A 17,331-nucleotide genomic window follows, 5' to 3' on the forward strand; every position below is an offset into this window, starting at 1 on the left:
ATAACCAATAAGAGCAATCGCTTCCAAGAATTACTATGCTAATCAGTCCAGAATCTATTTACCAAGATGATTCTTGGGTTCTTGATAAATCTAAAAGCAATCTGGATCATGGAATTGCTAAAATGATGTCAAAAGTATTCTGAATCCTAAGTTAATCAATGTTATCTTGAGAACATGCCGGAATCTGTTATTTTCAGTATAATGCTATGGCAAGTGTAATCCAAAAGTATTCCGTTTCCTGGGAATACCAGGACCAATCGTATTCTAGAATCTAAGAGTTCCTATATGATTTCAATAAATAAAACTCTTAGAATAATCTGTATCTTTGGACTATCAGAATGGTTCCAAGATAAATCTAAAGACAATCTAAACCCTAAATTATTTTAAAGTCAGTCCAGGTGCTGAGTTTTTCAAAATAAAAAAAAAAACGATCAGAAATAACCAGAACTATTCAAGAGTTCTGGATATTTCCTAATATGATCTACCCTAGAATTCTTAAGTTAAACTGTCCCTCGAAGCAGCTTCAAACTGTCCTTTTTTATTGGTACCACACTAGTTCTTCCTACAGTCACTGCCTCCCGCCAGATTGCCTTCTTTCCATTTTTATTAAACCATTATTAAAGACGACACCCCCCGCTCCCATCACTCCACCTAACTCCACAACTCGGATATGAGAGCAAGAAAGGTGAAAAATGATCCTTGCAGTAGCAAAATGTGTTTTGTCTCCGCTTTAGTCACAGAGGGCGGCTGCTCTCTATTCACAGGGATACGTTACACCCGCCCCGTGAAAGAGGCCATGAATTCCGTTGTGTGGGTTCCATTGTATCCCGGATGGCCGAAGAAAGGAACCTTTAAACGGTCCGCTTTCTCCGCCGTGTGGTCAGTGATTATATCGTGCATCATCGTGTGTCCCCGGGAGGAACGCATTCCAAGAGCTTTTGCTTCAGCAAAAGAAGTGTGTGTGTGGGGCGAGAGAATCGTTCTCTCCACGGGTGGACAATAGCGAAAGGACAACCTTCGAGACAATACCGAGGAGGAGGTTGAGGAAGGATAAAGGTTAAACTGACCGTCGTCGTCGTCGTCGGACGGAGATGGCCAACGTGCGCCACCTGTTATGGATGGTTGAGCCCGAATGGCCTTTATCGCTGGCGGCGGCGTAGGTCCATTACCGGGATTGAATGTCCGGTCGGTGGGGTTGGGAGTTGGTTACCCAGCTATCGCCAGAGTGGATCGATGTAAAAGCTATTTCCTATCGCATGTTACGACGGATTATAGTGGTTGGAGGCAGATTCTACCCGGCTATCTCTGGGCGTACGCCCAGAGGATGGTATCACATCGATGGGCTAGTTCTGGGGGTTCCAACCGGTAGTTTTAGATAAGATCAGTGCTGTGTGTACAGGATAATTCACGGAATCAGAATAGGGTTGATGGTAACCAGGATTAGGGACACCGGCAATTGACTTAATTGTATCGATTAGCTGATATGTAATTTTCGGGACAATTTTGGTTACCGTTGGAACATTTTCTACATATTTAGACAGCTTGTTAGAGGGTGAATCAACTGCCGGGTTCAAACTCCCCGAGGTGATTGATTTTTAGCTTCTCGATTTGTCTTTCCACAGAAAAAAATCGACAAAAGAAAGAACACCAAAAAATACAGCAAGCAACGAGTTTTGCGCGGTAGCGAAATAAATTCAAATTATTCATCATCAAACATTCAAAATCCAATAGTCGTGGAACGCAGAACGAACAAGGGTCATATTTCTTTCTTCGACAACAGGGGTAGCAGAACACCGCGGTCTGAAGAAGTCAGTGTCTCCTTCCGAGAGGGGTGGAAAACCTGGGGGTGACGACGGTTCATGTATGTGTGAGAGAGTTTTCTTTTGCTTTTCTTTGCTCTTCTTTTGAATCTTATGGCGCTTTTCGCCGAAGAAGAAATAACTTTGCAAACAGTACACTTTAAAGTGAAATTTTGGTACAAAAAAGCGAATTATAGAATTTTTCCAAAATGGAAGTTATTTTTGTTTTCGTACAATTCTGATGAAAAATATTACTTTTGAAAACCTTCAAATTTGTTTTCAGAGCAAAAGTCTTATTGTAAATTTGAGTTGATTTATGAGCGCATTCGGAATTTTAAAAAATTTGAGCGTTACCGTAAAACGGGGTGACTTTGATAGCCGGGGTGACTTTGATAAGTTTGAGATTTTTCCGCGGAATTGTATTACGGAATTGTTTAGAATCATTCTGACCGTGGTAGAAAAGTGTTCAAAGTACCTCAAAAAGAACTTTTCATAAAATTTTGAAAAGTTTAAAAAGTTAGTTTACTATAGTTAAGAAAATGTCGATGAAAGTCATTATTTTTAACTTCTCAAATTGTCATGATTTTTTCAATGAACATGATTTTGAATCGGGAAACGGAATGCATTTTCGGATTCTTTGGACAATTTTCTACTAGGAGAAGGTTAAATAAGTTTGTAAATAATAAATAATATGTGTTTTTGAAACACAATTGAAAAAAAAATCTCCAAATTTATAGGCAATTTTAGTTGAACAAATTTTATGTAAAATGTGAAAATTTGTGATTTGTGCTTTGAATTTAGTTTTAGATGCAATACAAATCGATGATTTCATAAACAAAACTAGTTTTAACAAATTTCAGGCAAAATTCCAACATTTTGACAATTTTACCTATAATTTGTTTGTATTTTGTTTAAAAGCTTATAAACTTAGTTAACTAAATACAAACATTGATTTTTTTTCTTAAAAACTTTATCAGCTACTTGAGTAATGGTACATTTAACGAACAAATAAAGTTTGAACATGTTAAATATGATTTTAACAAGAAACACTATGACTATCAAAGTCACCCCGGAATTTAATTTAAGAATTTTTAACGTAACTATTTTTCTAAACACTATTGAAAAAACTTTTTTTCTAAAAAAATGCATGGACTTTGTGTGGCCTACCCCAGTACATGTTTTAAAAATAATAATCTTGAGAAAAACCAGAACTGTTGGAAAATATTCCAAAAACAAATTGAAATCCTATCAATGTCACCCCGATTTACGGTACAATTTTCAATTCAATTTTATTTTATTTTCATTTTGATAATATTGTTATTTTGTTTACTTAAAACCCTTGCCTAAACAATGGTCAATCATTTCATTATATTTACCTTTGGCAAATATTTAAAGTTTCTTATTTCTTTAATTAATTTGGCTTAATCTGGATTTAGAATATTTTTTTCAGATATTTATTAATTTTCAAGTTAAAAAGAAATTTAAGCTTTTATTTTTTAAAGAAGCTGATTTAAACAATTCTTGAAAACAATTGAAAAATAAGAATTTTTTTTTTCATCAGAATGTTTAATTCTGTGAAAGATAACACCAACATAAAATATAAGCTGGATATTAGAGTAAATCGAAACACAAAAATAAAATTATTTGGCCTTTGTTGATTTACCTTAGATTAGTATATATTTTTAAAACATATCTTTTTGGGTTTATTTGTTGTAGTCCGTTTTTATTTCTTTTACAGTGGTTAGCTGATTTTTTTTGGTTCTGTTGTTAATTTTTGTTTCAATTTTAATTATTTTTCTGTGGAAACTTTAAATAATTTTAAAAAGAGAGCTCAATGATATTCTCACAGTTTTGTATCACAACAAATTTTAAGTTATCATTACTTCTAAAAGGGTCCTAGAGCCTCATGTTAATTTAGATACATGTACAACATTAAAAGGAATACCAGAGAACCGTTTCTGATCACTTTTTTGATTTTTATTAAATCGACTAAATCGACATTTTGCGATTAAGGCTCTTAAAGGCATAATTCCTGATCGGCAATTTTCCAGCCATGTTTGTTTTAGAAAATCATTCAAATCTTGATTCAGAATTTTTCAATCAAAAAATGATTTCAACTTTGTTGTTTGTAGAAGCATTTTACATATAGTGATTATATTTTCATTTCAATTTACTATTTCTAGATCCTGAATTCCGAACCATCATTGACAGTCATTGCCTCAAAAGTGTAGGACACCTTTTATGACCTTAACCAACGATGTTAAGCTGTCAAATAAAAATCTTTTTAGTCAGAAAGGCCACAAGTCAAACTTTTCTTTATTTATTTTAAGAATTTTGTACTTGTACAAAGTTTCATAATGCTCTGAAAAAAAAATTGAAGCTATAATTTGAAATTGTAAACATGTTGTGAGTTTATAGTTTTAAATATAACTGAATCATTACATTGAACTCCATCGCCCAATTAGAAAAGTTCAAAGAAGAAAACAAAAATTAAACTAGTTTTTATAAAGACTGAATTTATTATATTTAAATTTTTATCGAGAGTACCCATTTGTTTTCAGATTAAATTAAATACAAAATTCTATTTTCCATTCAAAATATGTTTTGAATTTCAACAACATTACGATTTCTATATTTTTGCAGAGATTTTCAGTATTGACAATGACGATTTTTTCTATTTTGTTTGTTTAGAAAACCATAAAGTCTTAAAAAAATGTGTTTTTTTTTCAGATAAACACTAAATTAGTGTTTACGTGTTTCCAGAAATTTATTTAAAATAGATTATAAACATAAAATCAATATTTTTGTGACAAAGTGTTTAAACCTTAAAGAAGAGTCGTACAGAAAAACGAAGTTGGAGGGAAAGAAGGTGCTGGCATCAGGTTTAACACAACAAGTATAAATACCGGAGAGCGCACATTTTTAACGCCATCCTTCGGGAAAGATTCCGGAGCGCACACATTTGTTCCTTCTTCCTAGAGGACGAAAGACGAATGCTTGCGCTTCCACTTTTAGAATTCAGTGAATAAATTATCTTTTCCGCTTCTTGGCTCGAAGAAGAAGCAGAAGACGAAGAAGAAGGTTTGGTTCTGCTTGTTTCTCAATCGATAATAAAATGTACCGGTAGAATCGATGGAAAAAGTCGGTAGTCGGAAAAATGGCAGACTTTTCCCGAGGATTTTCCCGCCTTTCTCTAAACGTGCAGAACTCCTTGCGAAAGCAGGTCGAGAAGCCGGAAAAGTGGAAAATAGAGCGAAACTACATCCCCGATTCAATCGAGCGAGGAATCGATAGAAAGTGACTATATTTTGCAACACTTTTCCATAAGTGTGTATAGTTTACAACGGTTCGCCGAAAAGAAAGCTGCTGGATTTTTCCATTTTCAATTTTCTCCTCCCGGCTAGATTTATGGCTGATAAGAGCGATTCGGTTTTAAATTGATTTCTGCTCTTTGGCGCTCGATTCGATTCCACTCTGGAGTATCGAACCGACTTTTGATTGACTGTTTTTCTTTTTTCCCGAAACGAATTGAAAAACTATTCGAGCTGAAATCCTTTCAGGGAAAAACGAAATGAGGTCCATTCGAACTTTGGAACTCATTACAATTCGCAACCAATTAGGTTGTTTCGACTCAATGGATCGCCCCTCATTAATGGCTCATTTCATTGTGCTCGGTCAATCGAATGGTCCCCCGAAACCCCCTGCTGACTGGGCTGAACCTAATCCCTTAGCCCCCTTTGGAAACGGGGCTACCCAACTGGACAGTGATTGATTACGGCCACTAAAAGCTGGCTCTTGCTTACTCGCTCTGGCCTCAGCCCCACAAACGCAGACCGGAGACGAGCATTAACTTAATTTCTAATCCAATTTTCTGCCACTCGTAAAAATGAGCAGCAGCAGCAGCTTTCGCGCCACCGCTGATAAATTACCGCTAAAGCACTAAAACTATTATGCAAATTATTCGCCTTTTTGTGCTGTGGATCGATCCGGAGCGCCAAATGTGTCATAAAGCTCTCCTTAACTGGCCCCGGGGCCAGCACGGTTGAGTGACTTCAATGACGACGCTGAAATGCAGGCGAGTTTGAAAGCACTTGGGAGGTCAGGTTCTAGGAGGTTCTTGGAAAAAAATAAGCTAGCGAGCGACCTTTTTATGGCAAACAATAATCAACTTATCAAGAACAGTGTTACTGGCTTTAAACAGTTGGTTAACTGCTGCGGCGAAGACTGTTTGTGTGTGTGGGGGTCATAAGTTGTGACTTGGTAATTACTAATTTCTTTCGTTTAACACCTCAATCAGCGTAGTTGTGGATGGTTTGAGTGAGGGACGTGTTGAGATTTTTATGGGAATTAAAATAATTTATGTGTAGCAGTTGAAAATTTGATAAATCATAGCAAAATTTAAGTCACTTTAAAGTAAATAAGCAAGATGGTCTTCAAAATGCATGATCAAGATAAATTAACATTGCATAATGTAAACACAGATTGTGATACTTGTGAATGTGAAAAGGGCTTTTATTAAAACCTGTCTAAATTTGGTTTCTAAAATGATTCATTCTTCAATTTTAAAATTGGAAATTTTGCTTCGGAGTTTTAAATATTTTTACATGATTTCAGAAAAAGTCAATTATTTGAAAAAAAGCTTCTTCAATTTCAATTTCAATTTGTGTTTTTAATAGAATTTAGCAGTTCTGTTCCGGGATGTTACATTTGCAATTCAGAGATTTGGAGAACCTTTCAACTGAGATAAATTCATAAGCCTTTACAGGGAGGGTACATATTTCTACGTTTAGATTTTGCTAGCTGAGTGCTCTTTTAGGGAAAATTAATTTTGAGGAAAAACACTTGATCTATGAAAAAAGCTTCTTAATTTTGGATGGATCACGAAAATTTAAAGTGAACATATATTACTGATATTAATTTTCCAGCTCATACAAATTTAAGTCTTATTTCACCGAATGATAGTAATGGTCTGTGGAAATCTGAATAAAATTGATAAATTTATCATCAATAAAATAATACATATTTAATAAGTATGACTACAAACAAATGTACTTCTCCAATGATAGGTTATATTCACTGTTATTTATTTAACGTTTGAAAATGTTCATGAAAATTAATACTAAAAAATGCTTAAAACTTCCACGTTGGATTGGTATTTGATAAATCTATTCGATGAGACATCAAAATTTGAGACCTGGCAACCCTTACTTAAATTATGAGAACATTATTTTTTAAGGGAGGATTGTGCACATGAATTGTAAAGTGCCTTTTGGAATAGCTTTTATGTATTTTTTGTTCAAGATATTTGAAGATCTTTTCCAACATGAAATAAGCATTACTGGTCTGGCAAAACACTTTTATGCAATTTAGAGACTTTAGCTTTCATTAAATCTGAAAACATTGTTGTAAATGCCAAACTATAAACCGTAAACCACTTTCAATTTGGATAGAACGTTTAAAAATGCTGTAATCTCAGTTATGTTAAACAAATTTGGTAAAAAACAATATTTTTTCAAACATTTCGTTTTCGGAAGAAAATATTTTGAGCATTTTGGTCTAACGTTACAGTAATTTTAAAACCATTACAAATTTTATTTCAGGTTTTGCCCCCTCCTCTCTCTTTCGAAATTTCTCAAAAGATCAAGGGGCATTGATAAAAAACATGTTAAATCGATTCCGAACTATTCTGCAAATCCGCTACATAACGATTATTTTTGCATTTTCAATCAAGTATTTTTTGCCTTCCTCACCTTACTGAGGAAAGGCTATAAAATCACTCGAAAAATGAACTTCTTAATTTGACCTCGTAGACCCCTTCACGTCTACCTATCGACTCAGAATCATGTTCTGAGCAAATGTCTGTGTGGATGTGTGTTGGTGGGTGGACAAAAAAAATGTCACTCGATTATCTCCGGACTGGATGAACGGATTTTGACCGTATTGGTCTCATTCGATCTGTCTTAGGGTCCCATAGGTCTCTATTTAAAATCAGCAAGTTTAGTTAAGTACTTCAAAAGTTATGCTAAAAAAACGATTTTGGCGTATGTCCGGAAGATTGTAAAAAGGGTGGTTTTTGCCAGAAACCCTATCATGTTTTACATTTTCAGAAAGGTATTAATAAGACCTTTCCAATGAGCCCAAAACATTGAAGATCTGACAACCCTATCAAAAGTTATTAGCACTTAAGTGTTATTTATACACTTTTTGGAGGCCGGATCTCAGATATTTCAGTAAAAAATATGTCCGGCTCCATCATGCGACCCATCGTTAGTTAGATAATCGAAAGACCTTTCAAATGAGCCTCAAACATCAAGGATCTGACAACCCTACCAAAAGTTATTAGCACTTAAGTGTTATTTATACACTTTTGGAGGCCGGATCTCAGATATTTCTGTAAAAATTAAGTCCGAGTCCATCATGCGACCCATCGTTAGTTAGATAATTGAAAGACCTTTCAAATGAACCTGAAAAATCAAGGATCTGACAACCCTATCAAAAGTTATTGGCACTTAAGTGTTATTTATATACTTTCTGGAGGCCGGATCTGAGATATTGTGATAAAAATATTGTCTGAATCTTCCATGTGAACTTTCGTTGGATAGGTTTTTTTTATCAGACCTTGCCGATGAGCCAGAAAATTGAAGGTATGCGAACCCTATCAAAAGAAATCAGTAATAAAATTGATTTGTTAAACATGTTAAGGGAATGTTGCTATTTTTACTGAATGTATTGACTTTATGAATGTGAGGAAGGCACCAACCACCTAAAGGTGGCTTAAGTATCGTTTTTTAAAATTATTTTTACAAATTTTGAATTTTGATTGGTAAAAGACGTATAAATTCAAGCAAAAAAAAAATGATAGTAAATTCAATGTTTTTTTTTTAATTTTTATAGTAGCATTACTGTTATGATGTAGTAAGCACTTTTTGTTTCGCAATTCAGAAAATCAAGCTTGATCTTTTTTGTTGCATTTATTTCAAAATATAAAAAAATCTCTCAAAGTTGTTGTTGATTTAATTAGTTGAGTTAGATTTTTTTTAACGTCCTAATCGAGAACCACCCTTTATTTCAACTGGAATGGCTGCTGAAATTTAGAAAAAAAAATACTAAAATTTAAGGGTTCAAGCGAATCAAATTATTTGTTGTTCAAATTTCTCATTTGTTTCTACTTTTAAAAAATCTAGTAAGATTAATTTGTTTTCATTAAAAACGATTCAAATGTCAATTTCTCCCCAAATAACCTCAAAATACCAACTCATTCCTTCCCTTCTCAAACTGTGTCACGCATTTTTCCCGATCCGCACCGAAAGTGAAACATTCATGAAATTGAAAGCGCTCAAATTTAGATTTATCACATCATAAGACCGAAATAACGTTCGACCGAGCTGAGCGGAGAGCTTTTGGCCCAACTGTCCCCACCACGATTCAGCGAGCGGACAGTAAAAGTCCGACCCCCGTGTGCGGCGCGCGGGTTCGGCCGTAAATAACGCCTCGAAATCAAAATAAGTAAGAGTTCATAAAACATTCGTAAAAGTGATCCGAAATTGAAATGTCTCATTCGGGGGGCCTTTTTTCCTTCTTGGGGTGAGGGTTGGTGGGTTTGGGCTATAAATGTATTATTTACAAATGGGATTTTATCTCGGCGCGGCCATCCTGGCCTGGAGATAAGAGAGCTTGGTCTTAAAACACCCCGAAATGTGCGTCTGGAAGCGGTGACCACGTACCGGCGACGGTGGGGTCAGGATAAAAGAGTGTCGCATTATTTTATTTTCCCTAAGCAAACGAAGTGGTGGTGAAGTGGTGAGCATATGACAGCTCTATGGCTTAGGGGTGGACTCCGCCGGACTGGGTGGTAATTCGAGAAAGTGAGACATAAAATTCGCATAAGGCTTTAAGAGGAAAGCACCCCCAAGCTGATGTGAGAGTGTGATGTTCTGAGGGGGTTGGGGGAAGTGTAAACATTATGTTTATTCGCACTTTTTTCCTCTCTTTTGGAGACTTTATCGCGTGCGCGACAGACCGTTGAAGGAAAAAACGGTTTTATACTTTGCGATATGACGGTCGTATCTTAAATATTTAAGCTAAATTGTACTGACACGCAGTCTCGCCGAACATCTCGTGGAAAGGCCCATTCCGGGTCGAGTGATGAATTCTACGGATAAAAGGAGCCCATAAATACGGAATGAACATCAATCTCTTGAAGACTGCAGTTGTTGCGATTTCCAGCGCGCCAAATTACTGGGAGCGTCCATAAATCACGACACACGAGAGGCCGGGCAAATATTGTTCACCTCAATTAATTCGCTCAACCCTGGGAAGGGGTTGTGTGCTCTACTTCGAACCAGTAAAACAAACCTCGTTTTCCCGCCTTCCCCCTTTCCCCCAAAGTCCAAACTAAACCAACCATAGAGAAAGAGCCCACAAAAGTTGCTTATCTGACCATCAGCGATATAAAATTTTTAAATTATTACCCTTATGCCACAATTTACTGCGGCGGCGGTGGCGTCGCCATCGTCTCTGCCCAAGTCCAGTGACTTTTTGTAACGAAATTCTGTGCACATATCGGTAGCCAACCCCACTCCTCCCACCACCCCGAATGAGTACCCGACCCCCCCTCAAACCACTCACGGAGGCCTTCTGGTAACCATAAAAAAATTTACAGCGTCACAAAATTTAAATTAACAAGAACAAATAAAAAAAAAGCACACCGGGGGAAAAAACCCTTCTTTTTTACTCACGCCGTTGCAACTTAATCTCGCTGATTGCAAGCGGTGACGTTTGCAAGGAGGGCAGTGCCACAAACGTCATTCGGTTTGCTCACTGTTATTGCAGCTTTTATTTATTTTCCCAGTTGGTTTTTCGCAATCATGCCGTCATACTTTGATGAGTTGGGGCAATTGCAAGCGCCTTATGGATTATGCAAATTTTGGTTTGCTATTAAAAATGGGCTAGAAAGGTACTAGCCGTTTGTTTTGAGGCTTTGATGAAGTGAGTTTCATGAAAGTTACAATTGTGTTGTTGATCGGTTCAGAGTAATAAACACATTTTCAATACATCTAGTTTTAGAAATTTTTGTGATACATGAAGATGAAATCGATTTAATCCAAATTTCGATATCTTAGCTTCAATGCAAAGAAATGCAAAATATTTAAATAAAGAAAAAAAATATTTTTACAACAGCGTACACGTCAACTCCAAGCTATACTTTTTTTGTTGCCGGGGAGATTTTCCGTTGTCCCTTTAAAAGGTCAACATGTACATGGTGAAATCCAGACTGCAATCCGCTCAAATCGAAATCACAAAGCGAAGCGAAAAAAATTGTATAAGGAATATTTTTCGAAAATTAATCAGCAATTCCTCACGAAAACAGCACGATTCGAAAAAACAGTTCTCCGATCGGAAAAGGTGATTAGTTTGGCTATTTGGCAAAAATAGTACAAAGTTTCAAAAATCTAGCTAAACATTTGAATAGGTCGTATGAAAACTTAAAATGCTGTTTTGAAGGTTTCAGGACCAAAGAGCCTATGTCTGAAAATATTTTTACCTGATTCCACGGAAAATTTTACATGGGTAATTCTCCGCCAACTCACACAGCAGTTGCCCCGACCCCTCTTCGATTTGCGTGAAACTTTGTCCTAAGGGGTAACTTTTATCCCTGATCACGAATCCGAGGTCCGTTTTTTTGATATCTCGTGACGGAGGGGCGGTACGACCCCTTCCATTTTTGAACATGCGAAAAAAGAGGTGTTTTTCAATAATTTGCAGCCTGAAACGGTGATGAGATAGAAATTTGGTGTCAAAGAGACTTTTATGTAAAATTAGACGCCCGATTTGATGGCGTTTTTAGTGTTTTTTTCGATGAAAAATACGAAAAAACGTATTTTTCATCGAAAAAAACACTAAAAAAGTTTTAAAAATTCTCCCATTTTCCGTTACTCGAATGTAAAAAAATTTGGAACATGTCATTTTATGGGAAATTTAATGTACTCTTTGAATCTACATTGACCCAGAAGGGTCATTTTTTCCATTTAGAATCAAAATTTTCATTTTAAAATTTCGTGTTTTTTCTAACTTTACAGGGTTATTTTTTAGAGTGTAACAATGTTCTACAAAGTTGTAGAGCAGACAATTACAAAAATTTTGATATATAGACATAAGGGATTTGCTCATAAACTTCACGAGTTATTGCGATTTTACGATTTTTTTTTTTTTTTTTGAAAAAGTTGGTCGTCATCGATCATGGCCGTTCATGGTCACCCGCGACAGACACGGACGACGAAACTAAGAGAAACGCAAAAAGTAACTTTTTAAAAACTTTTTTTCGTAAAATCGCGATAACTCGTTATGTTTATTAGCAAACCCCTTATGTCTATATATCAAAATTTTTGTAATTGTCTGCTCTACAACTTTGTCCAACATTGTTACACTCTAAAAAATAACCCTGCAAAGTTAGAAAAAACACGAAATTTTAAAATGAAAAATTTTGTTCTAAATGAAAAAATGACCCTTCTGGGTCAATGTAGATTCGAAAATACATTAAATTTCCCATAAAATGACATGTTCCAAAAATTTTTACAGTCGAGTAACGGAAAATGGGAGAATTTTTAAAACTTTTTTAGTGTTTTTTTCGATGAAAAATACGTTTTTTCGGAATTCTGAGTACGCCATCAAATTGTGCGTCTAATTTTACATAAAAGTCCCTTTGACACCAAATTTCTATCTCATCACCGTTTCAGGCTGCAAATTATTGAAAAACACCTCTTTTTTCGCATGTTCAAAAATGGAAGGGGTCGTACCGCCCCTCCGTCACGAGATATCAAGAGGGGTCGGGGCAACTTTTCCCGATTTCGTGTGAAATGGTAAAAAATCAAAAAATGATGGTAGTGCGTGGCCGAATGGTTACGCTGTCCGCTTTATAAGCGGATGATTCTGGGTTCTATTCCCATCTGCTGCAACCTTCCATCGGATGAGGAAGTAAAATGTCGGTCCCGGCCTTGGTTGTTAGGCCGTTAAGTCATTCCAGGTGTAGGAGTTGTCTCCATGCCATAAGTACAAACAACACACCAAACCAAGCCTACTCCGGTGGAATCGCTGGCGGCGGTTGGACTCACAATCCAAAGGTCGTCAGTTCAAACACTGGGGTGGAAGGTTCCTTGGAGTAAAAAGAGGTTTGGGTGCTCTCCCCATTCAAGCCTTCGGACTCCTAGGTTCGAGCAGAAACTTGCAATAGAGACCACAAAAGACCCGGGGGTCGTTAATGTGGATGGTTTGATTTTTGATCAAAAAATGATAAAGTTATGTTTTCAATACTTTGAGACACGATTTTTTGAAAATAAAAACTGGGTTTTTCGACGCGCCACGCGCAAAAATGGAAAAATGACGAAAACGGGAAAAAATCGTATTTTTGCCTTCCTCACTGAGGTAAGGCTATAATCCTGCTCTAAAAATGAACTTTCTACTAAAAGCTCCTAACCCACCTTCATGTATACATATCTACTCAGAATCAAAAACTGAACAAATGTCTGTGTGTGTATGTGTGTGTGTATGTGTGTGTGTATGTGTGTGTGTATGTGTGTGTGTATGTATGTATGTGACCAAAATTCTCACTGAGTTTTCTCAGCACTGGCTGAACCGATTTTGATCGAACCAGTTGCATTCGACTTGGTTTAGGGCCCCATACATCGCTATTTAATTGTTTGAAGTTTCGATAAGTAGTTCAAAAGTTATGTATAAAAATGTGTTTTCACAAATACCCGGATCTCAATTATATGCATGTAAACGATGTCCGGATCCATCATCTGGCCCATCGTTGGTAAGGTAATTGAAAGGCCTTTCCAATGAGTCCAAGACATTGAAGATCTGGCAACCCTGTCTCGAGTTATGACCACTTAAGTGATATTTATGTACTTTTTTGAAGCCGGATCTCACTTAAATGTATGTAAACTATGTCCGGATCCATCATCCGACCCATAGTTGGTAAGGTAATTGAAAGGCCTTTCCAATGAGTACAAAACATTGAAGATCTGGCAACCCTGTCTCGAGTTATGACCACTTTAGTGATATTTATGTACTTTTTTGAAGCCGGATCTCACTTAAATGTATGTAAACTATGTCCGGATCCATCATCCGACCCATAGTTGGTTAGGTAATTGAAAGGCCTTTCCAATGAGTCCAAAACATTGAAGATCTGGCAACCCTGTCTCGAGTTATGACCACTTAAGTGATATATTTGTACTTTTTTGATGCCGGATCTCACTTAAATGTATGTAAACTATGTCTGGATCCATCATCCGACCCATCGTTGGTTAGGTAATTGAAAGGCCTTTCCAATGAGTCCAAGACATTGAAGATCTGGCAACCCTGTCTCGAGTTATGACCACTTAAGTGGTATTCATGTACATTTTTGAAGCCGGATCTCACTTAAATGTATGTAAACTATGACCGGATCCATCATCCGACCCATCGTTGGTTAGGTAATTGAAAGGCCTTTCCAATGAGTCCAAGACATTGAAGATCTGGCAACCCTGTCTCGAGTTATGACCACTTAAGTGGTATTCATGTACATTTTTGAAGCCGGATCTCACTTAAATGTATGTAAACTATGACCGGATCCATCATCCGACCCATCGTTGGTTAGGTAATTGAAAGGCCTTTCCAAAGAGTCCAAAACATTGAAGATCTGGCAACCCTGTCTCGAGTTATGACCACATAAGTTATACATTGTGTTCTTTTTTTCTGGATCTAAAAAAATGATGAAACCACTCATGTACCCATTTTTGGTAAAAAGTGAGGAAGGCATCAACCACATAGGTGGATTAAGTTAGTTTTTCACTAAAACAGCGATAATTTTAAAATTTCTGCGGTGACCTATACATGTTAGGGTGCCAAAATTTTCGTAGTTTCCCAAATCGCCAAACTAATCACCTTTCTTTTGCATCTAACACAGCTAAAATCGGGTGAAATGGCACGGAAATATGATTTTTTTTGAAAAAAGTGGTTTTTGCGAAAATCGACGAAAATTGCCATTTTTCGGACCACCCTAACATGGCTTAGGTCACTCTAATGGCCAAACAAAAAAATACGGGTCTAACTTTTTTTCGAATCATGCTGTTTACGTGGGGAATTGCTATAATAACATTGGAAAATTTGACGCTCTAATTATTGGTTTTCATTTCGACGTTGTCGTGCTATCTTGTCGCACTCGCCATTTCGACGTCGCGAGAAAAAACGCGTTTTAATGTTTGACCTTGAATAACCAAAAACGAAAGCACGCAATGTAAACAATAACAAATACGTTTTGCTTGGCTGACCATTATGTGCATTGTCCCGAAGTTTGGTTGAAGTTGGTTGCTGGAGTCCCGAGTTATAATTTACAAATGTTTACGGCAGTCTAACTTGTACGTGCGTCAAACGCGTTCTGACCTGAAATCCCTTTGGCCAGTTGTCGCACTTGCATCAATTTTCAGGGAGTGACAAGATAGCACGACAAGATTGTAACTACTTCCATATGAATGTGTCAAAAAAGCACGGAGTTTTTTTTCGGATTTCGTTGAATATCTCAGGATTGAAATCGAATTTTGGGGATCTGTGAAGGTCAAAAGTGAGGTATTGTGAGCTGCACAAAATGGCGTTCTTAACTCAATTTAGCCCAAAATGCACGTACGACAAGTTAGCTCGACGGCGACGATTTGTATGGTACAAATCCGTGTCTCGTGCCCCTGTCTGGCAAGTTTCAAAATCCAGTACAGCGTGTAAATTGTGGAAATTGGCTTCGACAACCTCAACTTTTAAAGCTCGGAGACTTGATTGATGCATGACACGATCTCTCAAATATGACCAGACCACCCAGAATAAGATTCAAGGAGGATGCAATCAAAGCTAATTGGGACAGGTATCAGCATCATATTGAGAATAATTTAAATCATGATTTTGTTTTAGAAACCAAAGCTGATATTGATTCAGCCTTGGAATCTTTAACTAATGCAATTTTGGATGCTAGGAATATTGCTATTCCAAAAGTCCAAGTCAAATTTGATTCTCCCATTATTGATGACGATCTTCAGCTTTTGATTCGTCTGAAAAATGTTCGCCGAAGACAGTATCAACGTTCTCGTGATCCTGCACTGAAGCGAATTCAAAAAGATTTGCAAAAGGTTATTGACCACAGATTCACTCTCCTGCGAAATGAAAAGTTCGCAAGAGATGTCGAACAAATTAAACCTTATTCCAAACCTTTTTGGAAACTTTCAAAGGTTCTTAAGAAACCTCAAAAACCAATCCCTTCTTTAAAAGATGGTGATAATATTCTATTAACTAATGGGGAAAAAGCTCAAAAACTTGCTCAGCAGTTTGAGAGTGCTCATAATTTCAACTTGAATGTTTTGAGTCCTATTGAAAATCAAATTTCAATAGAATTTCAGAATATTGTTGAACAAGAATTTTCATCAGATGAAGTTTTTAATACGGATCTGAATGAAATAAAATCTATTATCAAAAAATTTAAAAATATGAAAGCCCCTGGTGAGGATGGCATTTTTTACATTTTAATTAAAAAATTACCAGAAGCAACTTTAAGTTGCTTGGTCAAAATTTTCAACAAATGTTTTGATTTGGCATATTTTCCCAGTAGTTGGAAAAATGCCAAAGTAATTCCGATTTTGAAACCGGATAAAAATCCTGCTGAAGCCTCAAGCTATCGGCCCATTAGTTTGCTTTCATCTATTAGTAAATTATTCGAAAGAATAATTCTTAATAGAATGATGACGCACATTAATGAAAATTCAATTTTCGCTGATGAGCAGTTTGGATTTCGCCTTGGGCATTCAACTACTCATCAGTTGTTGAGAGTTTCAAATTTAATTCGAAGCAACAAATCTGAGGGCTATTCTACTGGCGCTGCTCTTCTAGACATAGAAAAAGCATTTGACAGTGTTTGGCATAAAGGATTGATTGCAAAATTGAAAAGGTTTAATTTTCCGATTTATATCGTGAAAATTATTCAAAATTATTTGACGGATCGTACTCTGCAGGTATGTTATCAGAATAGCAAATCTGATCAACTACCTGTACGTGCTGGCGTCCCTCAAGGAAGCATTTTGGGTCCAATTTTATACAATATTTTTACTTCTGACTTGCCTGATTTGCCCCCAGGATGTCAGAAATCACTTTTTGCTGATGACACAAGCATCTCCGCCAAAGGCAGAAGCCTTCGTGTCATCACAAGAAGATTACAAAAAAGCTTGGATATTTTCAATTCTTATTTGAAAGAATGGAAAATTACTCCAAATGCTGCAAAAACTCAACTTATTATTTTCCCTCACAAACCAAGGGCTGATTTTCTTAAACCAAAAAGTCATCACATTATAAAGATGAATGAGGTAAATTTAAAGTGGGAGGATCAAGTGAAATATCTTGGACTTGGTTTTGACAAAAACCTTACTTACAAGGATCACATTGAAAGTATCCAGGTTAAATGTAACAAATATATTAAATGTTTGTATCCACTTATAAACAGGAATTCTAGACTTTGTCT

At 36.4% G+C, this 17,331-nt stretch overlaps 1 protein-coding gene across 10 annotated transcripts in view; it reads left to right on the top strand.

Moving 5' to 3' along the window:
• The window catches only part of LOC120421141 (aryl hydrocarbon receptor nuclear translocator homolog), a 320,639-nt gene that overhangs the window by 237,571 nt on the left and 65,737 nt on the right, over window positions 1-17,331 (top strand). The gene's annotated exons all lie outside the window — the stretch shown is intronic.

This window comes from Culex pipiens, chromosome 2 (assembly GCF_016801865.2).
Source record: "Culex pipiens pallens isolate TS chromosome 2, TS_CPP_V2, whole genome shotgun sequence".
NCBI lineage: Eukaryota > Metazoa > Arthropoda > Insecta > Diptera > Culicidae > Culex > Culex pipiens.